The sequence below is a fragment of the Thunnus maccoyii genome, chromosome 21 (assembly GCF_910596095.1).
Source record: "Thunnus maccoyii chromosome 21, fThuMac1.1, whole genome shotgun sequence".
Taxonomy (NCBI): Eukaryota; Metazoa; Chordata; class Actinopteri; order Scombriformes; family Scombridae; genus Thunnus; species Thunnus maccoyii.
Window position 1 is genome coordinate 11,857,688 of NC_056553.1, and position 25,022 is coordinate 11,882,709.

General features: G+C 39.8%; 1 protein-coding gene across 8 annotated transcripts in view; it reads right to left on the minus strand.

Annotated features, from left to right (window-relative positions):
• zic4 (zic family member 4) overlaps window positions 1-25,022 on the minus strand; it is a 110,402-nt gene that overhangs the window by 57,908 nt on the left and 27,472 nt on the right. The window contains exon 2 of one of the 8 annotated variants that reach the window (XR_006093051.1): window positions 11,239-11,615. The exons of the other annotated variants lie outside the window; for them this stretch is intronic. The gene's annotated coding sequence lies outside the window, so the exon portion shown is untranslated. Of the gene's footprint in view, window positions 1-11,238; window positions 11,616-25,022 lie in introns of those variants that run through there. 8 annotated transcript variants of the gene reach the window in all.

The following is a 25,022-nucleotide window of genomic DNA, read 5'->3' on the forward strand; positions in this document are numbered from 1 at the left end:
TCCATCTCTCACCTACTTTGAAGTTGTAGTCAGTAGTTGGACCGCAGTCCTCTGTCCATTATGTCGTCATTAACAAGGCTTCACACAGGAACTTGACCCCCATGGAGTCTTTGTTGCTGTGACCACTCATGGCTTACCTGTCTTAGGTACTTGTTTGGGATGATCCCATTTCAATAGGAAATATCAACAGAGTGGCATAATAGGACAACATGATGGATAATGGGGAAAAAACACATGAAAAAGAGAAAATTACACCATCACGAGAGCTTTTTTTTTTCTGAATACACTCAATGCCTTTTCTAATTTCCTGGCCTAGTACCTACATCCACAATGGCTACAGGCTGTTTGTATACACCTCCTGCTGTGTGGTTCAAATATAATGCAGACTTCAATATAGTAAAGGATAGCCATACAAAGTTCTGATTAACGAATTAACACCCTCTAATAGCTCTTCACCATCCTTCCTTAAATGGATTAAGGCTCCTCTCTAACACTTTCTTTTGCACAAAATTTAATTAAGATTTAGATTTGGTTTGAACATGCCAGGACAGATTCGCACTGCATTCATGATGTACTTCAATTAAGGAGCAAAGCAACTTAAGCTGCTTCACCAATAATTAGACTATCTCCTTTTTTAAATGGTATCTAATTATGCTTTATCCCTGTGTAATTCAATGTCTTTGTAGGTTACAGCGTGGATACTGGGACTATCTATTTACATTTTAAAGGTCATCTCCAATTTTGGGGTTATACTGAGTGGCATCCCTTTAAACACATAGCTTTTTATAGCCTTGTAACGCAACTACGCATTACGGCAACAGCAAATATTCAATTAAACGCTACTTTAATCCTCCACCGTCCCTGACAACATACTCCCAGTTAGCATCCAATCAACAGCTACTGAGGAAAATATATAGAATAAATAAAGCCTCATGGCTCGTGTTTACATACATGATGGGTTTCCAAACTGTATTTTCTTTTCTTTTTTTTGTCTGTGTGTTAACATTTGGCCTCCTGAGGTTGTTGCCCATGTATTTGTATAGTGATTTAAAACAGCAGAGAATGTCCTGCCCAGTGTTAATTTACTCAAAACAGCAGGGGTCACTGGCCTGGCCACTGACCATTACACAGTAGGACAGGGGTGTCCAGCTGACCGTCCTTTTAATCGACAACAGCAGGCCTAAGGAATTTAACAGCATGGGATTCACCATTTTTTCCCAACAAATAACGTTTATGGAAGATTTACAAGTTACTGGGATTGTCTGGGCTTTCCTTCCTTTCAGCTCATTCAATTAGTGGCTGTGAATGTCTTAGTTAAAGGGGGTGACGAGACAATTGAAGGTGTCATCTAATTATTTTAGCCCAGCGCTACGTAAAACCACTCCCGTGCTGGAATCCCTGGCCTTGGCTTGGTGATATGAAGTAAATGGGTTAAAGCAGCGGGGGTAATTCAATATGTGGCTCTCCTGGAGATGTTCCCCAACCTCTACCATCTTTAAAGTGAATCAAGGACCTGCAGGACTGCAATTTGATTAGATAGAAAGATGTACGCAGTGTAAAGTAAATGAAATCACCTGCTTTATATGCAGGTTTGTGAGCGGACTGTGTCTAGTAAGGTCAGATACTGTACAGGATTCCCTCCATGTGCTCCCACATCCATTGGTCTTGAGAGCCGGCCAAAGTATACAGGGCTCTGGCGAAGAAATAAGTGATCCCTGTCTCAACTCTGTCAATCTATATGGAAGTTTCAAATGATTTTCTTTACCCCAAGCCGGCCAAAGAAAACTAGGATTGAGAAGTCATGTGAATAGTGCAGAGCAATAGCAGGAGGCCACAAGCTGAAGTCTGTCCCGCAGCCAGGTTTTTCCCTTGTTTGTAAATTAGCTGTGAGTAATGAATTCTGGGAAGCTGCCCTGCTGCAGGGTTGCTCCCTCGCTGCCGGACCCTCCCATGCTCCCCCGTCGACATTGCCTTCCCAAATCTGTCCTGATGTTCCTAGTCTGTCAGTAGCCGCCCCAGGGGGCACCGCGATAGCCCGCTCGGCCTGCCCCCTTCCCTTCTCTGGGCCCAAGCCAGCTGAACCGTGTAAGTCCCTGCCATTGCAAACATGGTGACCCCAAACGGGATTGACAGATCGCAGACCGTGGATGCTAGGCCACCAGTCCAGTGACATCAGTTTCTACTGGTGGTGAGAAAACTGCTAGCATGTAGTGGTCACATTGCCCATTTTCAGATTTACTTTAAACAGCCACAGAATGCAAACCCTGGACATCTGGGGCATCAAGGAAATCCCAGGCCATGATGTGTTATGCTTATGTGTAAACAGCTCTTTAGCTCAATAAAATGCTTTTAAATTCATTTTTCCAAGAGATTTATGCTGCATCAAATCCAAAGAACATGCTGTATTCCCCTGTTTCCTCTGTGTTGCTACACTTATCCTTGTGTCTGATAAAAAGCCTTGGCTATGACTACCACATGGGTCCCCAAGCGCACATTAGAGAGCCTGGGGGGTCCCTAAGTGTCACCCATGAAATCAGAATGTTAGGGTATGAAAAACGGGGGAGGGACCGCTAGTAATTCTCATTATTGTTAAATGTTCATCGTCCCTGGTGTTGACTTTGCCTTAGTCTGCCTTCACTGCCAAGAAACAACATGACTACACCCGCAGTCAGTTTTAAAAGCTACAGATATTGGAGAAAATCTTCTTAAGTCTGAGTATGACCTTAAATTAATTAGGCTACAACAAGATCTGACCATTTAAAGGTTTCAAATTTTCCTCATCACTGCTTGCTTTATTATTTTCAGAAAAAAAAAACAACTCTTGTGAAAGATGAATAATTAAATGGTGATAAATGCAAAATTTTCTAATTCTAATTTCAAAAAGGTCAATAGCAATTTGTCAGCAATTAATGTAAAGAAGGAACTGCAGGGCATCCACATCATTTACACTGTGGCCCTATAAAATCCATTCTGCAGTGCTGACTGGCAGAGAGAAAAGAACTTCTCAATGGCAGATTTTTGACGTCCATAATGGCTTAATGTCTGCGTTTGACAGAGATATTGGGGGAAGAAGAGTGACTCTTTGCGCATTGGCGTGGCCCAGAGGCTTTTGCTGTCACAGCTGATGACAGTAACTTTCTCCATGCAGATTAAATTGGTGTTTACAGATTTGCCCTGGGTGTACATTTTTCCCCCTGCTGGGCTCCACTGGCTGATGATGAGTCGCAGATGAGACCAACCGTTCTCGACACTGATGCTTATGCTTCCATCACACAGAGCCTGTAGTGGCTTACCAGGCATCCAGCGCTACACTGCCACACAGCGCTCTCCACTCTGGCACAGTAAATGGTACAGTATTACCAGCTATTTACATTTGCAAAAAAGTGCCGCTGCCACTTCTGTCATGCTGAACTTGCAGCATGCCAGAGCTGCCTGGGTTTACTGAGCGTAGGAAGATGAAAATGCTGTTGAGAAAATTAAACATCATCAGTCATGATGTTGATAGTAGACTCAAACCAAAGGTCCCATAGTGTTACAAAAGATATCAATGACTTCCTAGTGTTGTTGTACTGCTGGAGTTGTTACAGCTGGTCAGTAAGAATGTGCTCAAAGTTTAAAGACACAGTGGGTTGTTTTCACAGATGCCTTTTTTTCTTGAGACCCCACTTCAAAAGGGAATGGGACTTGGCTCATCACAGACTGACGTTTGGTTCTAACTGAATAGAGACACAGATACACATTTTCTCATTAGTGTTATACTACTATTACACAGATTTGATTATGTGTTTTGTTGGAGAAGCAGTGCCTAAAGACAGTTGATGGCAATTAAAAGTTCCAGAAGTTATTGACGTGACATAACATCATATTAAATACTTTCATAGACACAACAGCGCAATATTTAGTTGTTATTTATCTTGGAATGCATTGAGTAAACATATTTGTGGTCCACTGTACAAAATAGTAAAAAATATAAGCTTTGACAGCTGTTGTCCCAATGGTACGATGCAAAATATTAAGTAGCTTGTTACATGTAATTTGCATTGATTAAACTTTAAGTGTACAATTGTGGGGTAGAGAATGCTGATTGCCTGAAGTGTTTGATGCAGAATATTTACTCTGAAGGGCACTTTGTTAGTGCAAATTAACTGAAAAATCAATGAACAGAATAGTTTTGACTACCTTGGTATACTAGTAACACTAGTGGTTTATATACTGTAGAGTTTGTGTCCCCTTGATGAATATTCATATTTAATTTAAATATTTTAGCATTTTTTTTTTTTTTTTTTTTTTTTAAATTGTACCAAACACATCTTTTATTATTTAAAATGATACAACTGGACCTGCATCCCTACTTGTGGCCACTTTCCAGTAAAGTTATTAAACTGGTTGTTATTTAGATATAATTAACACATAAAAACTTTTAAATCATCTTCAGATACAACAGTGTCAGTAGATGAGCAGTGAATATACAGAGCAGCATCTATGTGTGTATTCATTTCAGGTTGTAAACAGTAGTCTGTGAGCACTGGGTTGTTATCGAGTTGTGGCCCCCGGCATAGGATTGATCCACTTCAGTCCAGCAGCAGGGGGGCGGGAGCTCTGGAGGGGCTCAGTAGGGCTCCAAATCAATAAGGTTAATAGATGTGGGGGCCACGCAGTCAGAGGTGTGCAGCCTGGCATTTTCTGTGCCAATGAGGAAAATTCCTGATGACGAGGTGTCTCTTTTGGAGGCTGCATTAATGTCAGTCTGATTACCTCTAGCCAGGATGTCAGATACAGTGGGTTAGTGGAGCCTTGTTACCTGGCCATTAACTGGAATTAGCTTTACAAGGAGACCCTTCAGAATGGAGACTTTAACTTGCCACCTCTTCATCCGCTGTCCATTGAGAACAAATTGCCAACCCCCTCCCTCCTTTCCTCCTGACTCTATTCTTTCACTCTGATTTCTATAATGCCAACAGTTTCATAATCACTTGATGAGTAATTTCCTCTCATTTGGGATTTGGAGAAAGAGGTTTCATTTAGAAGTTTCTTTCGTTTTTTTTTTCTCCCACTCTCATTTTTTATGGTATTTCTCTCATCACATTTTCTTAAGAGCATAATTGAACAAGAGAAAAGGGTTCGAGGAGAGAAAAAAAAAAGATGGCATAGCATAAAAATTAACATTAAAAAGAATAAAGACAATAAGTGAGCATGATTAAAAACTTGTTTAACTGACAAAATAGAAATTAAATGTTTCCATTATAAGATTTGCTCTTCCACATTCACTGCCGGACTCAGATTTGGTGTTTGCCATATTACAGCCTCGTTCTGGACCTGAAATGAATTTCCTCCCATTATTTATTTCAGGGACAATAAGCTAACAGTTCACAGTAAGTATTTTGTAAATTTTCCTCACAAAGAAAGTTTGTGCTCATAGCTTTCCCACACTGATATCCACGAGACGATTAAGATTTCTGAATAGGGCCCTTCAGTTTCTCTCAGACTTACAGCAGAGTTTGAATGGTGAAATGCAAATGAGGTGCTTGCTGATCTATTCTCTCAGTACCTGGCTAATGTCTATACAGAAAGCCATGTGTCTGAGTATGTGTTAGGATGCAGAGAGGTAGAGGCTGGACAGTGCCACACCTGCAATTAGCCATGCACCTGCATCAGCTGAATTTAAGTGTGCGAGAGCAGAAGTCATGCTGGCTTCACTACCCTCAGCCCCCCCCTAAACAAAACACTGAAGTCATTTGCAATAAAAGAATCAGTTGTCTCCTTTTCCCCCCTTTCAAAAGGACCCCTTGCATAGGAAATCAGTTGTCTCTCCCTTCATGGACATCATGCCGTGTGGGCTCCCATGGAAATGAGTTTTGGCATTGTTGTGCCGAGGCACTCCCCCTCTAATAAATTGAGGAGGATTAAGGGAGAAGAATGTAATAAAGGATAGTCATTTCATCATGACAGCCATTTTTAGAGGGGGTTGGGGCAGCCAGAGATTTAAAGGATAATCAGCCCCGGGTTTATTTCCATAACATGCATTACAATCTGCTTCTTTGAACTTTCTGCCACTTAGGTTACTAGATTTGTAGGAGGAAAAAGGGGGAAAAAAAAGCATTATTATCAAATGTTTAGTGTTTGAGACTTGAGTGACATATTAGAGACATCTGAGTGAGTTATTAAACCGTTATGGGTCTTGGAGATTATTACGCATTAATCTAAACACTTTGAAGTGTCTGTGCGTGGAATTATAAGCATACAATTTGGCTCGTAAAATAAGGCCATTGCTGTAAATGATATTTGAGAAAGAGTCTTGCATGTTCTCACTTTGAAATTTACTGCTGTTCCTTTCCTCCACTCTTTATATGCAAAGACATATCATGTTCAAATGTAAGGAACTCTCAAGTGGCTAAAACATTTTGTTTAGTCTGATCATGCTGCCAAATTTTTCAACGCATGGTATTAGTTTTTATTGATCTTGAAGTCAGCTTCCACGCTGCCTCTCCTGACTGTTTGTTTAGTCTCTGTACGTGATTGGAAACACTTCAGAAATGGTGACCAACAGCAGGTGAGGGGTGCCTGAGCTTTGAAGTCTCTGCTCCTTATTGATCCTGTGCATATTCTAAAATTCAAAGAAGGCATCAAAGGCATAGCTAAACTCTTAAAGACTCTGCACGCACCAAAAAAGGGCACCAATGACAGCGTGAACAAGCAAAGCAGGTGGTGGCTGCTGGTCGGAGCAATCACCCCTCCACCCCCGTCACGCCCCAGACAGACTGCTGAAGGCTTCTATTTTAATGTTGGACAGCAGTATGGCTCCCAGTCTGACTGACACTTGTCTCTCATTAGAGAAAGGAAAAGCAGCTTGGGGAAATCTTCGGTTCAAATTAATTAGTCTGAAACACTTGTAGAGACTTGACTACAAAGCCACAATTATAGGAATATAACATTTGGAGCAATTAGTAGACAGATACTTTTTACAAAATGCTTTGTGTCACTAAGGTACTAATTTTGATTGTGTTACAATTTGGGAGTAAGTATGCATGAACCTGGCTGAAATATTGTCAGTGTATATGTTGGCTGATTATGTATGTATGCATTAAATAGCTTGTCCTCCAGAGCACTAACAACTTTATTTCACTACTATGAAATGTCCCATTTAGTGCTTACCTTGGTCACAATTCTTTAAAAAGCAAATTAAAGAGATCCTTATTAAAATGTTTATGCATATTATGTATTTATATATATATATAAAAAAATGGGCCACTTAACTGTTAGCACATTTTTGAAACTCTCAAATATCCATATTGGTATCAGCCATAAAAAAACAAACAAACAAAAAAAAAAAAAACAGTATCAGTTGGGCTCTAGAAATAATAAACTAGAGCTGGAAAAGATGCAAGGCATGCATCTATTTTTGCAGCAACTCTCTCCTACTTTGTTTCCATTCCCAAGTTCATATTTTGGAAACTCACCAAGGATTCATTAGTTATGTGTTATTAATGTGTTCTGTGTTATTTTCTGATATTTTACATGTTGTTGTCTTTATTTATCGTTTTTTTAAATCATCCCCAGTAGGCAAAATTACATATAAATAATCAAATTCATCCTCCGTGCAAGAAACTGTTTCCCACCTTTACACATTACAATTGTCCAACCATTTTTTAATCGATTTTATATATTCAGATGTCAATATACTATAACAAACAATAGACAATATTTAGCACAATATTGTGTAACAAAGAGTTAGCCAGACCTAGCTTCATGGTAACCAATCTTTGTGACAGCAGACAGCATACAGAGCCATCACACCAACAGTCAATGACTCCACTATTGGCAGAACTGATGACACTAAAGCAACTAGGTGGATGCTGCAATTGGAACATCTCTCTGAAACTCTAGGATAAATCCACACTCCTTCAACCTCCTGCTCCCCCTCTGATGTATGCCTGTCCTCTGCTCTCCTTGGGTGCACATGGGAGTTATTTGAGCCTTTCTGGGACCAGCGGGAAGCAGCGCTGCCACACCGGCTCACTGTTGGATTACCCTCATTGCGTGAGTCTTTGGCCTCTTTCCTCTCGTGACGACACTGGGTCGAGTTCACAAGGGGCTGATTTAACTCATTCACCGCAGTCCACTGCCACTAGCCACATGCCTGCCAGCCCAGTAATTCTAACACAACACTAAGTGTTCCTGAAATGAAGAGACAAATGCCTCTTTGAGTTGATTCACAGAGATTGAATTTTTGGGGGGATGATAGGTTGATTTATGCCCAACGCTCCACAGGGAGTTATTCCTTAAAAAATTTCGCTCAGAGTACTTTGAGGTCTTGTTTGTTGCTACTGTAAATGTGTATCTTACACTTTTCTTATTTGGTTATGCTTTATATGAGGTTTGGCTGTGCTTTGGTGAATTCATTTGAAGTGCTTTTAAAGCTGAAATGATTAGTTGATAATGGATTCATCAATTGACAATAAGCTTATCTACAACTATTCAATAATTGATTAATGGTATAACTGATTAATGGTTGATTCAAACAAAAATGCCAAAGATGATCTAGTTCCAGCCTCTCAGTTGTGAGGATTTGATGCTTTTATTTGTGATATCTCATAGTAAACTGAACATCTTTGGGTTTTGGACTGTTGGTTTGACATTTTATGAATCAAAAGATTCATAAAATTCATAAAAATAATCTGCAGATAGATAATGAAAATAAACATTACTTGCAGTCGTTCCTAGTGAGACCTGACTGGAGGGTCAACATCCAAATCCAAAATTAACTGAAGTAAATGATATCATAATATTCCTTAAGGGAAAAAAAAACCCAAATATCTATTTCATTATGGATTTTAAGCCAGAATATCATGTTTTCAAACAGGATCTCTACCCCCAGGAAGTTGCAGTTAACGCACTTTTCTCAGTTTTATTGATCTGGTGTTGCCACCTGGGCCTTGATGAGGTAATGGAGATGTTTATAAGAGCACCCTTCATCATTATCAGTACAAACTTTCCTCACATTGCTACAAAACAATGATTTAGTACATCTGTTTACGGTGCAGTGACATGCATGTGTGTGAATCGTACAGTGTTTTGTTGCTATTATCACCTGTGGCATTAATGCTATCCATAATATTGCATTGCAATTATGGTAAACATGCATCAGTATTGAGTTAATCAAAACTAGCACACTTCTGTGAGTATATGTGGCCTATTACAACATACTGCTGGATATCGTCTGAGTTTGAGCATCATCTATCAAACGTGACTCAACTTGTGTAATTTCAGTCCCACGTTGCATTTGTCCAAAGTTCAAATTGTTAGGAAATGTGACTAAGAAGACAGTTAGTTTCTGTTTGAATATCTAGAAATAAAACCAGGATATTAAAATTGTATATCTGGACTTCACTTACGGTAAGAATGGCAAAAATCTATTTATTTATTTAACCAGGAGTCCCACTGAGATTAAGAATCTTGTTTTCAAGGGAGACCTGGCCAAGACAAGCAGAGCATAAATAAGAACACATAGTTACAGACAGAAACCAAAAAAGGAGACTAAATTAAAGACAACTAAAAAAAAAAACAAGCAAAGGGAACTCATATCAAAAGAGAAATTTCTAGGAGTTAAGGAATCAAGCATCAATCAAGCATTTGACGAGATTAATTCATTCAGCTAAACATTTCTTGAAGTAAATCAATCATCTTGCTGTTCCTCTCTTCCTAATTGCATGTGGATTAAGATGGCTGACCTATCTCGTTTCACGGGATGTTGTCACAAAAAAAAACAAAAAAAAACAAAAAACCCCCACAAAATGCTTATCCTGACTTTTCCCAAGAGACTTAACAATAATACATACAATGAATCTACTGACCCTTGAAACCCTTCTTTTTAGTCAGTGTGAGGATGTCATGTTTTTACTGGCTGTGTTTCTTAAGCGCTCTGGTTGCTGTAAGTAGCCTGTACAGCAAATGTCTTTGGCCTCCCTAACTAAGGCATCCCGTCATCCAAACAGAGGCATCCCACTGACGTCTCAGGAGACACAACTTGAATAATGTTCTCACATTAACAGGGCAAACAAGGGATACTCTTTACATCAGGACTATTAATTCAACATCATGCAGTGTTCTGGCTCTACATGGATTTCATGTGGTGTCATTTTCATGGAAGAGAAACAAAGTTGCACCAGATAAGACAAGTTCATTTTGATGTCTAGTGTTTTTCTTTTCGATAACTTTGAGTCCTGATGGGGAGGAGGTGTGGGGATTGCAATTTGAGAGTTTCAGGAAAGGCATCACTAATGCATTAGAGGGACAAGTGAACATCGGCTGTGGGTGTGGTAGGAGGTTTCCTCTGCTTTACCGTTTGTGATCCGTGTTATGTAATTAAACCCCAAAACACACCAAGTCATCTCTTTTCCCAGGAAGGATACGCGTTAATTGACATCTATTCAGAAAATGCACTCGTGAGGGGGGGGGGGGGGAGTTTCAAATGAGCTGTGAATTTCAACTTCGTTTGACATAGAACATGCACTTTTTTAACATATTTGTATTTCTTAACATACTTCCTTCGCAGTGTTTCAGTTAGGGACAATCAGAACGTTTAGAAAGGGTGTGAAAAAGTCTGCTGCCTGTGGCCAAAAGAATGAACTATGGCAGACTGGAGATTGTGAATAGGCCTTTTACAGGTCACAGAATCCATTCAACCCACTGACATTGTTATTATCTGACCGTCATAGATGGGCCTAATTAATATTCTAATCATAGGCCTCGGGAACATTGTAAGCAAAATTATCCGCTGAGTACCATTTGCTTATTCAGTCGCTCATTGACTCTGTTAGTGAGAAACAACCACTCTGGAGAAAATTAACACAAGTAAACTAGAACTTGGGAAAAAAAAAAAAAAAAATACAATCTCTTTTCTAAGTGAAAATTTCTCTTCTCATATCTAATTCCCTGCATTTCTCACACGAGAAAGAATGGGAAAAAAACACAGAAATCTTTTACACTAAATTGAGTTCAAGGGAACAACAATGACAGATTTCTGGTTGATGATCTTGATATGGAAATTCTGCAGTCAGTAAATAAAAGACTGATATCTGTTTAGCTACTACTGGCTTTTAAAAAGTCATTTATCTTACATAATCAAACGTAAACATTAACATGAACATTAACAGACATTAATTGTAGGGAAAATTAAGTCTCACTTCAGTGTGCATATTTACAAAAAAAGCAGTTCTGACTTCAAAAAGTGTCATCAAACCTTTTTGAATCTCAGAATAGGCCCTTTTGGACTGAAAGTGATGGATGAGTGAATAATTTCCCCCATTGTGCATCCTCATGCTTTTATATACAGTATTTCTTATCACACGGAAGCCAGTGATATAGATTTCTATATTAATGCACATATGTCAACCAACAAATACATCATGATAGCAAAATTACAGTTTAGGAATTGTATTTTAACAGCACTGTTGTTTATGAAGTGCCTACAAACGCCATTCTGCAAATCTCCATCATTATTGTTCTCGTCTTGTCTTTCTCTGTGGGGAGTTAGGAGAGTTATGAAGTGTTGTGACGAAGGAGACCTGAAGTCGACAGACATCTTTTCGGGGGCACACAGTCTCGTGACGGAGCTCCTTCAGATGGGAAAGTGAACAGACTGAAATGCTAATTTCCACACAATGATAAATCTGCAGTATGAAATTGTCGGTACAGAGCTCTTGCCCCGAGGCTGTGCGTTATTGCTTTATTCTATTAGTCAGTTATTACCAGCAATCAAAGTCAACCCCCACTGCCCCCTGCACACAAAGCCCCTTTTACATTACATTTATCAGGCGTTGTACAAACGTTGAAAACATATGACGGCAGCCCTCAGAGCTGTGATTCCTCCGGGGCTGGGGGGCCTCCGCTGAGGAAGGGGACCTCCAGCTGGCCCATAGTGCATCTGTTCTCTGGGCAGGGCGGCAGTGACACCATGAGGGCCACTTACATTCTTCTTCATCAAGCTCTCAAACATCCTCCTATAGATTACTATTTTTAACTCATGTTTGTGTATGTTGGAGGATCTCTTGAAATCGACACTGTTTAAGGCTCAGAGTCAAGTGCTCACAGTGAAGTGTGAATGTTGCTGTCAAATATATGTTTCCGCTAACGCCTGTGTGATGTAGCTAATCTGACTATACACTTCTAATTGTGCTACCTCTTTGCCCAGATGTTCAGCCCTATGCCCTCTCCCTACTTCCTCTTATGGGAGCAGCAGCCTGAGGCTATTTACATCAGTATCTGTAGAGTAATTACCATACAGTTTTATATAATGCCAAGGCAATCATAGGGGTGATAACATGCAATTAAGCAGTGTTCTCTGATTTGTACGTAGGCAATCTTGCATCTCTCCAGCCTCGAAGATAAAGTGCCCATCTCAAAATGTCAGATTCTAGTGGCTTAATCTGATTATTTTCAATTAATATGCATGTCTCTCTATCCTGGGATTGCTGCCGTTATTGACATTGATAAATTGAGCTCATTTCGATCCGAACTTCGACCAGAGACACCCCATTTGGTTGAATGTCACCTGTTATACTTTTTCCTCCTCTTGCTTCTGTATTAGTTTTTCCCCTATCTTCAGGCTATGTGCAATAGAAGTGAAATCTTCCACATATGAATCATTTTTAAGATTAGGGAAGTCTTGAAAGGAGCAACATAACCATTGAGGGGTGTTGGGATGTAATTGTTTGTCATGTCATTTCTCCACCTTGCAAATTCCCCTGTGAGACCTATTGGAAGGGAGTAGGCAGCCGTGGATGACAGGCGCCAGGGGGGCTAGGTGTTTATAGCGTTGCCCAGGAGAGTAGTGCCGGCCTGGGCCTCGAGAGACAGTGCCGTCTGCCTGTCTTACCCCAACAGCCTCACAATCTCAGCCACAGAAAAGCTTGTGAATGTCATTGAGGAAAAACAAACTAACCCTCTGTCAACAAGAATTGGATGTTTGAGGTTGACGATATATTTATGGAGGAATACATCTAATTTTTCTCAACATTTAGAAAAAAGGGAGATCTGAGCTGCTGTAGCGAGCTCAAACGGGTAGGCAGCTCCGTCACATTTGAGCAGATTCTTCCATCTAGCCTGAGGGAGCGTGGTGCTCACCGTTTGAAGATTAAAACATCCACTGTCATTTCCTGCTCCAGTGGTTGCTTTCCCAAGAAGAGTGGAGATATGAATTGTATTTTCCACCCCCTTCAGAGCTGATTATCGAGAGCCAGCCTTTCAGTGGCCTCCATGTTTCATGGTGGTCTCAGGAACAAGCCACCAAAGAGGCGGAATCGGAGGGGTGTAGATCAGCTGTGTGTTGTATTTGTGTAAGCCATTGTTCCAACCAAATACAAAAGGTGAAGCATGGCTAAGTCCTTTCTACTTCCTTATGTGGCTCTTGTGTGCGTGTGGGCACAGCCGCGTCCACGTATCTCCCTTCACACGCATGTGCCTCTGTCTGTTTTTATGTGTGTTGCTCTGTTGGCGAGTCTCTGAATGTGGTTGTTGGTGTGTTTAGACCCTCCATTTAGTCTTCCCCCTTAGCCCATCAGTGCGTTGTCAGCAGCACGTCCAGTCCAGAGAAAGGCCCGGGATAGGACTAGGTGCATGGTGGGGGGCTCTAATAGAGCCATCAGTCAAGTGCCTGTCCAGCCGACCATACCACAGGGCGTTAGCGTTAATGCTGAGGCACATGGCGTAAGCGCTGAGGAGCAAGGCTGTTTGTCAAAGTGCATCCAATGTGAAGGAAGTTGTTAGTTAAGTGTGTTTGCCCTGTCACACGGCTGCATGGCTATCCCACTGGAACATGTTCTTTGGCTGCTTTGGGTTTTTTTTTCTTCCTTCTTTATGCTAGCACAACTTTAGCATAGATTTTTTTATGGTGCGTTGTTTTCAAATAAATTAATCACAGTTAGTGAAGAAACAATTAATACATTAACAGAAAGTTAATGAACAGCAATTTGGATTTTCAATTAAGTCATTTATCAAGCAGAAACATGAGGATTTGCTACTCTACTGTTTTATATGTCATTGCAAACGGAATATCTTTGGGTTGTGGATAACCAAGACATTTGAAGACATCTGTTTGGACTCTGGAAAAACGGTGATGTGCAAATCAGTTAATCTGAAAAATAATCAGCATATTAAAACCATTTCACAAACACAGACCTGCTAGTAAACAAATGACAGCAAAATATCTCAGTTTCCAAATATTTCAGACTTAGTTTTAAAGAAATGTGTATTAGATGATATACAAAACATCTAGAATATTTCCTTTGAAGGAACTGTGCAGCGTTTAAGAACCTTAAGTCTTGGGTTTAAGTATTTTGGAAAGTTTAAACATAATATAGTTTGAATTAAGAGTTGGAACAAGTCATTTTGGAATATATTTGATATTGCCAATGAGGATTAAGATTATTTTATAAAGCAAGTTAAAGGAAAACAAAAAGGGCAAAACTGGAAGTTAAGAGCTTAAATAATAATGACGCCCTACTCACAATTACTGTGTAACACATATTTTTTGGTATGAGTGGTCTAACTAGTAGCATGAACCCTCTATGGCTATTTTAAGAGGTTGGCCCAAAAAGTCTGTGTGTCTGTGTGCAAGCCACTTCCTGTGTGACCTTCTGGAGTGTGAGAGGAGCCACAGTAAGACGCACACTGACTCTGCATGGAGCAACAGCCAACACTGCCCACTCTGCATCATCAGATCATCAGATCAGCATATCACTCCTCTTCTGTTGCATCACACATCATCCCTCGCCACTTTTCATGGCTATTTTTGCATGCCATTTTAACCCTGACCTGTCCTACTACTGCTTCTTTTCCATATCTAATAATTGGTATTTTATGTAAATTTGGGACTATAACATGAGAAAGCATGAGTGTGTTTTTATGGTGGTGTTCATTATAGATTACAAAGAGATAGATTTTCAGTAATTAATATATCATCCAGGTGTTGTTGAGGGTGATATATGACCTGTATATTCATACTTGTTTTGTAACCTCCACTGAGACACCTTGTTTGAAGTAAACAATACCTTTCTGCAGATTTGGTTGTTTAAAATAGAAAATAATTCAAATACATACCTGAGCTTATTTACATAAAAACATGTTTTCTGAAAAAATAGCACATTTGCACCTCAGGAAGCTATATTGAAAAAGGAAAGGTACAAATAGACTTTATGGAAAATATTTCTGACATACGGCGCATCTCGACACTTCTTTGAGAGGAGAATGTTGCCTCGGGCTGAAATTGAAATGGTTCAGCTGTTTCCAATACAACACTCTCTTTTAGCAAAAACAGAAGTGGAGATGTAAAGATAGCACATGTTGGAGCTTATAGATCTTATGCTCACATGGGACTTGCTGCTTGTTTAGAGAATCTCTGATCAAAGCCACCCCTCCTGAGAATGGCTTTATTAGATTTCACACCTTCCCCCTAGGAGCCGAAGAAAAACACAAGCATACTTTTCTACATCAATAAATATTCATTTTTCCCCTCTCAGATCAATCCTCTTTTTCAAGTTTGTCATTACATTGCAACACATTACGGTTTATCGGGTCAAAATGATGACCATTTTAACACAAATGTCCCAATGATAAATATTTTTACCTACAGGTTATAAGCCTTGTAAAATCATCTTATGTCCCCCGCCCCCCCCCCCCAAAAAAAACCCAAACCTTCCTGGTGATGAACTGCAGTCTCATCAGCATAACGACAGAGGAGGAAAAGCAACGCCATCTTTTAATTGGCTGGGATTAAGTTTGGATTGAGAAGACTTTTTGGTTGAATGAGATCTGGGCACGCTGCCAAATGAATAGAAAATGGTGTTCTCTTCCTCTCGACTGGCCATGGCACTCCCTCGTCATTAGTAGGGAGCGCCTGTGAGCCATTCCAGATTTGATTTTAATAATGCCAATGTCTTCATTTTGCCTCCCAGCCTCCTTAAATTGTGGGTTTTGGGGTAAATGAAATGCAGTCCCCCTCCTCCCCTTACCCATTTAGGAACTTAGATAAAAACACCTCTCAATTCTTTTGATTCCCTGCTCGAGGAGTATCAGGTGTGTCTGGCAGGAGTGTTTGAGGGCAATCCTCTGAAATTGAGGAATTGTATTAGCTTCCATGAAATAGAGTTTGCTTTCACTGAGGGGTGTTGAAATAGAGTGAACCTCTCTCTGCCCTGTGATGATGTCTTATCTCTTTGTTATGTTAAAGGCGCATCAATGTTTTGGTTTCACGATTGATTTTTAATAAGATCTTCTTAATATTTCTATGTGGGTCCATTTACTATATCACATATTCCCTCCTTATGGCCTCATGATCACAACATAGTGTTTGACAGATAGCGCCACAATGTCCCTGTTTCACCTTTTCAAGTGCTGCTATTGTCAGCATACAAACAAACAGGCAGAGTGCTGTTTCCTGCTCTCCCCAAATGAACTGTCTGGCCTGGGAGCCGGCTAAAGCCAGGGGTTAGAGCTCCATTTTTCTCCCTCCTCGCCACGTCACCATGACAACGGATATAGAAATCACACTGTCTCCTGGGAAGAAAGCCTGGGTGACACCACACAGTGGCACTTTTGTGGTACATGAGGAGAGCAGGGTTCATTTAGGCGAGCCGGTCAAGGATGAGTATTCAGCCCTCTGAAGAGGAAAGATCAGGCTGGACATAGAGAGGGGAGGGAAAGAGGCCTTGGTAAAAGAGCTGTGATATGGTTCCAACCACTGAATTCACCAGCCGGAAAGAGAAAGGTGACCGATTCATTTATTACTAAAATAGCCAACAAGCCTGTGAAGACCTGGTTTTTATCTGAGGGGTCTTTAAAAAACACAAAAATATAATGTTTTACTTCCTTTTTCAAAATGCTTAGTGCAATTTGCAGGGAATCTTAAATTATATCATTCATGCATTTCTATTTAGCTTTTACTAATGCGATTCTTCATCTTCAATCAAGGGTTGTATAAGACATGAGAGGCCTCTACTGGCTGCCGTGGTCCTAACATCTGTCGCGTTAGTGGGAAACAAACCACATCTTACACAGGGGACTATGACATAAGAGGCATTTGGAGGAAGCAGCTACTGTAAAATAAGCAGAACAGCAAAGTCTGAAATGAAATCCAAGCGCAGCTGTGTATAGTGTGGCTTATAGTTGGAAGGCTTATTAAGATTCAATGCGCACATTGTTTGATGGATTAAATCTAAGAACTGAAAAGTCTTCTTCCTCTCTGTGTTTAAGAGCATGTGTCTAAATCCGTTCAATAAAACAGTCAAAGGCTTCACACTGTTCGCTGAACAATAAAAATCGATACCATTAAACACTTCTTTAAGAAACCTTAAGTGTTTCCCCAGAGGCCTTGTCGGTTTCTATGTATCATATCTTTTTACAGTCTCTTGTCAATAAAACATTCGGAGGATCTTAAATTCTTCATTACATCTCTGAGGCAAAAGGTCTCTACACGTCTGTCTACTCCCTTCCCTTTGCCAGCGTTTTGAAGATTCAGGTAACTGATAGATCAATAGACAATATTCTTAGAGGAGTGTGCGTACCTTTCATGCAGCGCTAACTTGTTTCTTCCTGCACCCCGGCTGTCTGGGGCATCCGTCCAATCAGAGGATCCCGTAAGAAGCGGTCCGACCACAAGCCTGATCATTCGCTTCCTGAATGCATTCCAATTCCTTCACAGGCGTATAAGCAATTTTTACAGTAGTTAAGCAGAGGTGGAACTGCTTCACATAATCTTGCTTAGACCGTCTCCACTGTCGGCCCAGTGACAAATCATGTTAAATCCCAGGCTGAGCTCAAGCACAAAGTGGAATAAGCTTTTTTTTTTTTTTTTTTTTTTTTTGTGGCAATAAACATCCGAGTATGGACAGCGCAAACACTCCTGCGATCAGTGTTATCCATCCTTTCAGAACACGAAAACATCCTCCACCCAGCACAGCACAGCACAGCTTGTGGTAATGGATGTTTAATTTGTGTCCGTTTTCCCTGGACTTATTATTCCCTTTTCAAAATGTAACCAAACTATACTTCTGAGTTAAAACAGCATGTTCTGACAGCATTTACAGCATGTTGTGCTGGATTTGATCAGTGATGTTAGGTCGTGATCTCAAGCTACTAAGGGTCAGGTTTGGTATGATGCCTGAGGGTGTCAAGCAGGTCAGTTAACTATTAACCACGTCAGGTTATTTACTCCTTCTTTCTCTTCTTTTACTAACTTAACCACTGCTTTCCATGTCTAACTTGACACTAACTTGATTCTTGGGAGCAGCTTTAATTGTTTAACCTTAAGCTGACCATGACAAAGTAGCCTTTTCAAACTCACCAACAGGCTTACTTCCACTACAAATAACAATGTTGTGCAATAGCATTCAAGTCCAGAAAACACACACAATTACACAAAACACAAATATAGTACGACAGTGACGGGATACTGACAGCATCACATGTGTTCTTCAACTAATTAAATGTTTTTAATACAGAAATATGCATAGAATTGTAATTGTGTTGCAGTTATTCTTTATTCTGTACACCCCATACTATCATTCATTCATCTTTATACTCTAAACTGATGCTAAACTGCATTTTATAGTTCTGGTTCTAACATAATACAACAAACAAGTTCAATCTAATCTAAGGTTGCAACTAACGATTATTTTCATTATCAATTAAACTTTCCATTATTTTTTCACTTGTTAGGTTAATTATTTCTGCTGTAAAACACCAAAAAAGCAAAAAAAATGCCCCAAAACATTTCCCAGAGTGCAAGGGGATGTCTGAAATAGTGCGTTTAGTGCAACCAATATTCAATTCACAAGTGAAAAGCAGCAAAACCTCACATTTGAGAGGGTAGAATCAGACATTTGACATAAATGATTAATTATTTATCAAAATAGTTTATTTTTCTACACTTCGAACTTTTCAGCTCTAATCATTACCACTGCCATTTGACAGAAATTAAATTAAAGACTAACAATATGAGGCACTGGCGAAGGATCTAATAAGCTGGAGGTTTAAAGAGCAACTGCAAATAATATTTCTTACTTTTTAACCTGGTTTGTGTTCTTAATCTTATGTGTACCCACAACTTTGTTTTTTTTTCCCCACTACTGAGACTGACTCTTGACGCTTCCTAGTCTTGGGGCCCTCTGAGGCCCCAAGACCGCCGCATCACCCTGCCCCCCCCCCTCCCTCCCCTTCTCTTCCCCCTTCACCCCATCCTGTCTGAGCTTCATCAAAGCAAAAGTAGCTCAAGGATTGCTAATGCTTCAGATGGTAGCACTAGTCCTAACAACCCAGAGGTTGAGGAATTCTTTGCAGCAGACTAAGGTCATTTTTTCCCCTCCTTTCTCTCCCCCCTTCTCTCCCTTACTTTCTCTCTCCATCTAACCCCCTCTCTCCCCCAAAATGCTTTTCTCTATTAATCAGAGCTCACAGCTCAAACTGGTCTTCAACTTCCTCCCCAATCCTCGCTAAGCCTGTCATTTCTGGCTATTATTTACTTTAATGGGCTTTGGCTGATCCCTGGCGAAGCCTTGGATCTGAGAATAATGCGGCTGAGGGTAGCAGGCCCAGACGCAAGCGCGGGGCTGCCTGTAGATTAGCTATGGCAGATGGGCTTTACAGGGGCTTCCTGTGAGCAGGAGTGTTGATTGAGAGGGCATAATGAGAGAGGTGGTGTCCTCACAATGGACCCAGCCACCTCGCTGCACCTCTTGCGTCCAAACAACCCCCCATTCTCCGAGCCCCTCTGCGCTCTCTCTCTCTCACTCTCTCTCTCTCTCCCCCTCTCTCTCAGTCGCTCTCTCTCTCTCTCCTCTGTGTGGAAGTCGGAGTGCAGAAACAAGCACAAAAGCAACTGTAAATAACCATGAATGTTAATCCAGCATTAATTGGTTCCCTCTTAAACTGGGTGTGCACTTTCACAGGCTGGGCTCCGCTGCGGGTCATTAAAGGCATAGACCCCTTCTCATTGTTTACTTAACGAGCTGCCTCTATATTTCAAGAGACAGACTAATAAAATTGACCATGGCTACAGTATCAAGATGACCTCACTTGATTGTGTTTTGTCTGGAAGAGAAAAGTGTAAAATCTGAGCGATGATACGTGCGTTTTCTCACAGCGCGCAGATGTCTCATAGAAATCGTCCCTTTACCCCGCAAGTTTCTACTTTTAAAAAACACTTTCTCCACACGCCCCAAAAAGTAGACAAAACTGTGAAGCGGCGTCATTGTTGTCATGACTTGCTCTCCGGTGTTGCTCCCTCACCCGTTTCTCTGTGGTGTTGACACTGGGCCATGGGCCATGCTGGGGCAAACACTCTGCAGATGAAGTGTGGAAAACCCCGCAGTAGTCCCGGGGTCAAGTTTGTGTACAAGAGTTAAAATTTTGTTGCGTCCGACTCTCTCTGTCTCCAGCTCTGGAAGTTTCCACACAAGGGCCACTACACAATCCACAGACTCCAATTATCCCCTTCCTCTGAGCGCCTTAAGCAAGTTTTTCTAAACTCCTTTCACTTCGCTCTTGTCAAGCAATGAAAGAAAAACTAACCACCATGTCAAGAGAACTCAGCTGCCTAGCAACAGGGCCACAGTTTAATTCTGATTTGCTTCAGGTTTTGAGTAATGGGAATTGACAATGTTAAGCCAGTCACAAGTGTTGTTTGTCACCTCTGAAATGCAAACAAAAATGCATTGTTTTTCCAAAGTATTGAGCATGATTGATGTTTAGAGACCACAATGGTATCATTCATTTCTCCCTTGTGTTTTTGCCAGGATTGATGTCATATCTTTTCATGGCAAGTTAAAGGTTTTGAAGGAGCATGAAAATGCACAGCTTTTCATCTCGCAGCAGACGGCAGCGCGGCGCATGCATTCCTATAACTGGTGAAGTTTAATGATTCTATTCAGCCTCTGTTCATCTCACCCAGAAATAATTTAATAAGAAACTTTGGCCTTTAGAAGTCTCTGTGTCCTGTCACAATAGTCGAAGGACAGACAAAAGACAACCCGAACACAACAAAGAGAGAGTCCTGAATATGAAAGCCTTTGATACCCTTCATTCATTTGTTCTGTGACTTTTTGTAGGATTTGTTCTTCATGACAGACTTTGATGCTGAAATATTGGGACTTACAGCTAAACGCATGGTTATGAGTATCCACAGTAAATATGTAAAAAAAGATCAAATGTCCAATTTTAGAGTAGATAAAAGTTTAGGATCAGCTCACTGAATATTGACTTGCTTTGTATTTTGCGTACACACTGTACTATTGATACGTTTTTTGTCATATGAGCTCCTGTATACATTACATAGAGTACATGTGATATGTGGAATTTGGAGAGATTGTTAGAATTTAGAGATTTCTCATTTGTTGATTGAGCAGTAATACTGTGTCAAAGCAAAAAAAAGTGTTATTTCTACAATGATTTAATCCAGCATTTATCTAATTTAATTGCTATTTTAAATTTTTTGTCAGAATAGTTTGATCTGTCATTCTTATAGAGTTATGTTTTATTTTTTTACAGGTTTTATTGGTTAATTTAGAGCCATAAATGCACTTTTAAACCTAACATATTAATATTTCCTCTGTAATTTACACCATTTTGGATATTCCTCTGTGTCCTACGCAAGCTTTTTTTTTTTTTTTTTTTTTTTTTCCACTGAACTGTGCTTGATTGTATGATTTGGAAGCTGGTAATTTCTTCTGCTCCGAAGAGCATTTTTCAAAGGCGCAAATGACACAATAAGAAAGCCATCCATCACAAAGGAAAATTAGTGTAGAAATAAATGGCAGTCTTTGCCTCTCTCTTCTGTGTCCCATGTGAAGCTTGGATGAATATTGAGGCAGACAACAGAGAATAGTCAACAATAACCTCAGTGACATCAAAGGCTCAGACAGTGGTATTGGGAAAGCCCACAGAGGGCCAAAGACAAAATAAACAGTGGCTATGTCGAGCCCCATGTTTCTCCACCTATAACTCCCCCCTTCACAAGCGTTACTGTTGCAAGTCTTCAGAGTGAATCCTGCATCCATGCTGCTGTGTTTATGATGCCTTCTGCAATAGATTCTAAAGCTTAATCTTCGTTAGAAATAATTTTCTCCCACCTGGGGTTAACACTGGCCTCAGTGATAATGCGCCATCTTATCCTTACCAGACATAAGAGAACAAAAAAAAAAAAAAAAAAAAAAAGACTTAATTTTCTTAATTGTGAAAAACCCCGCTGTTCACTTTGTGTGTCTTGCACGCATTGCTATTTCAAAGCAGGTTTCAATATATGGAAACTGTAATCTCTTGCAAGCATTTAGGTTCTCCTTTATATGCGGTTCAATTCATGTTGTATGAAGTGACAGTGAAATGTATGTAATATCAGCACAAAAGTCATGCATATGGTGCGTGTAATTTCAGAAGCTTACATCATGACTGCGTCTCCCGTTTATTTTGCCCTCTATGATCTTATCGCAATACATGCTTCCATATTTAACATACAGCTACTTTGATCAAACATACATAATTTTAATAACAGGTCTTGTAATTATCAATTATATCATTTAGCACAACAGTAGAGAGAAATGTGGCGAGACGATGAAAGGTTACGAGTCTATCATTACTTAAACAAAAAGAAAGAAAATGTATATTCCAACAAGAGTAGAATGCATATCTATACGCCACAGTCATGACATCTCATCTTCTTTTGGAAGTAGCTCATTTATAATCATCAACATGGTGAAATAATCAAGAACTACACCACCACAACAAATAGTGCTTGGTGTGAAAAACATATCTTATGTCTCTCAGGTTCTGACGTTGTCTGAAATGTCTTTCTGCATCTATAACAAATGGCTTTTAGCACTCATGCCATCTGTCCTTAATGAGTCCATTTTCTCTCCGAGCCATTTCCATACTGTATTGTGCATTGCCTTACATGCATTTGCATAATTGTTCAAAGATTTTGCGCCAAAATAGATATCCATGCTGGGAGTGAGTGTGCGAGGATGAAGCCAGAGAAGAAAAGAAAGGGGGAGAAAGACGGCAGAGTGAAGATGTTTGTGAAATAATGTGCAGGGAAAATCAATTTTTTTCCCTCTAAGCCTCACAGTAACCTAATCAGGAGTTGCTTTATCTGCTAATCCACATTTAAACTTTAACCTGTAGGGGGGCTCTTTGTGTTAGTTAATGTAAGCATAAAAGCAGAGGCCGGCCTGAATGACTAATCAGATCCATCATACATTGTACGACTAAATAGCTTTTCCAAAAGGAAATCAGAATTAGTGTGACTTCCATCTAAGGAGAAGCAGGGTAAACTTTAAATGAAACAATGGCCAATATAACAAAATGGTGGAGTGGAATAAATTAGTGTTCAAAAGGCAACTTCTTAATCAGCTCAGCTGTCTAAGCCAGACAGAAACGGGATGTTGGGTCATTTGGTAAATGAAGGCATGGAAGGGCAAACCTCAAGATGCAGATAGGCAGCTGCTAATGGAGCCAAGTAAGAAATAAAATGGAAGGACAGGCATATAAACAGGAACAAATGCTTGCAATCTAATAAAAAGTAATTTGAAGGAAATCTTTACAGGCCCACAGGACACACTGCAGCTAAGATGATAAATGACAGTCATGACAGATGACATATTAGGCTTTTAATATTTCAGTATATAAAGAGAATTAGAAGTTTGAGCTCAAAGCAGGACGTAAATGAGATCATCTAACAACAATGGTTAATTCATTGCAGTATTTTCAATGTATCAGCTGCTATAGCTGACTTTCTATTGAATAGACACGCCAGCTGAGCAAAAAAAGCGGACCTTGATAATTTTGTCTTTGTGCTTAGAAAAGTGTTCCAAACCCCTTTTCTGTAGAATTTATCTTATAACCGATAGAAAAATAAACTAGAATATAATAAAAAGCATTTGTTTAACGTCTCACAATCAACATAAACTATGAATATTCATAAAGGCTCTGAGACAATGCATTATTTACCATGACACAAATACTCCTCATTGGATTCTGAAGTCAATTACCTGTCACAACTGCTACATGCTAAATGGTGCAATTCACGTGAGAGATCAAGAGAATTTTTTTTTTTTTTTTCCTTTTTCACAGCATTAAACATCTGTTGACAGAGTTCACGTTTACTCCTGTGGGATTAGCGCTTTAATTTGTTTTCCTTTAATCTTACATTACATTGTGTCGAGACACTGGATCCATGTCTATAGAACAACAGTGACATATTTAGTGAAAGTGATTCTAACTAAACTAATACAGCTTTTTTTTTTCTTTTTAGATTATAATCATTCCTTTGTTACAGACTGTACTGTAGGCTACTGTTTATATCTGTGTAAAAACTGAGCTGGTGATGCTCTCCAATTACAGTAGTTTTTCTGCTTTTATCCACCATTAACACTAAAATGCTCTTGGATTCAAAGCAGAGAGAGAGAGGATTAAAAAAAAAAAAACGAACAACATGTCACTTCCCCCTTATCAATGTATCTAACTATATAATTTTCTCTCCATTAGAGACTGGGACATGCTTCTGTATCAGTATTACCATATCACACAGTAAGGCATGCCGTCAAACCCATTTCATGTTGCATTTAATTATTTTTTTCCCTCCTTTTCTCTATCTGTACCTCTCCTTCCCATGAAAAAAAAAATATCACCTGAACCATGATGATTATGGACCTCATGATTCATCTCACAGAAAATCCAGTAAGACTGTAAGAACTGTTGCTCACTTTTGTTAAATTAGAAAACTTGTGCAGCCTTTAAATCTGGAAGGAGTTACTGGTTTTCACCAGTTTGACACTTAATGAGAGTAAAACAGGCGTAAGGACTGATTCAGTTGTCATCACAGGTCTTTGCTGTTCATTTCCTTAAAATTTATAAGAAAGAACACACAAAATCCTATCAAACAGAGCCTACTTGCATATTGCTGTATGGATAATACAAACACTAGCGTATGTAATTAGCTCACTGTATGAGAAAGGTTGAAAACTAGGGGATGTCATCAA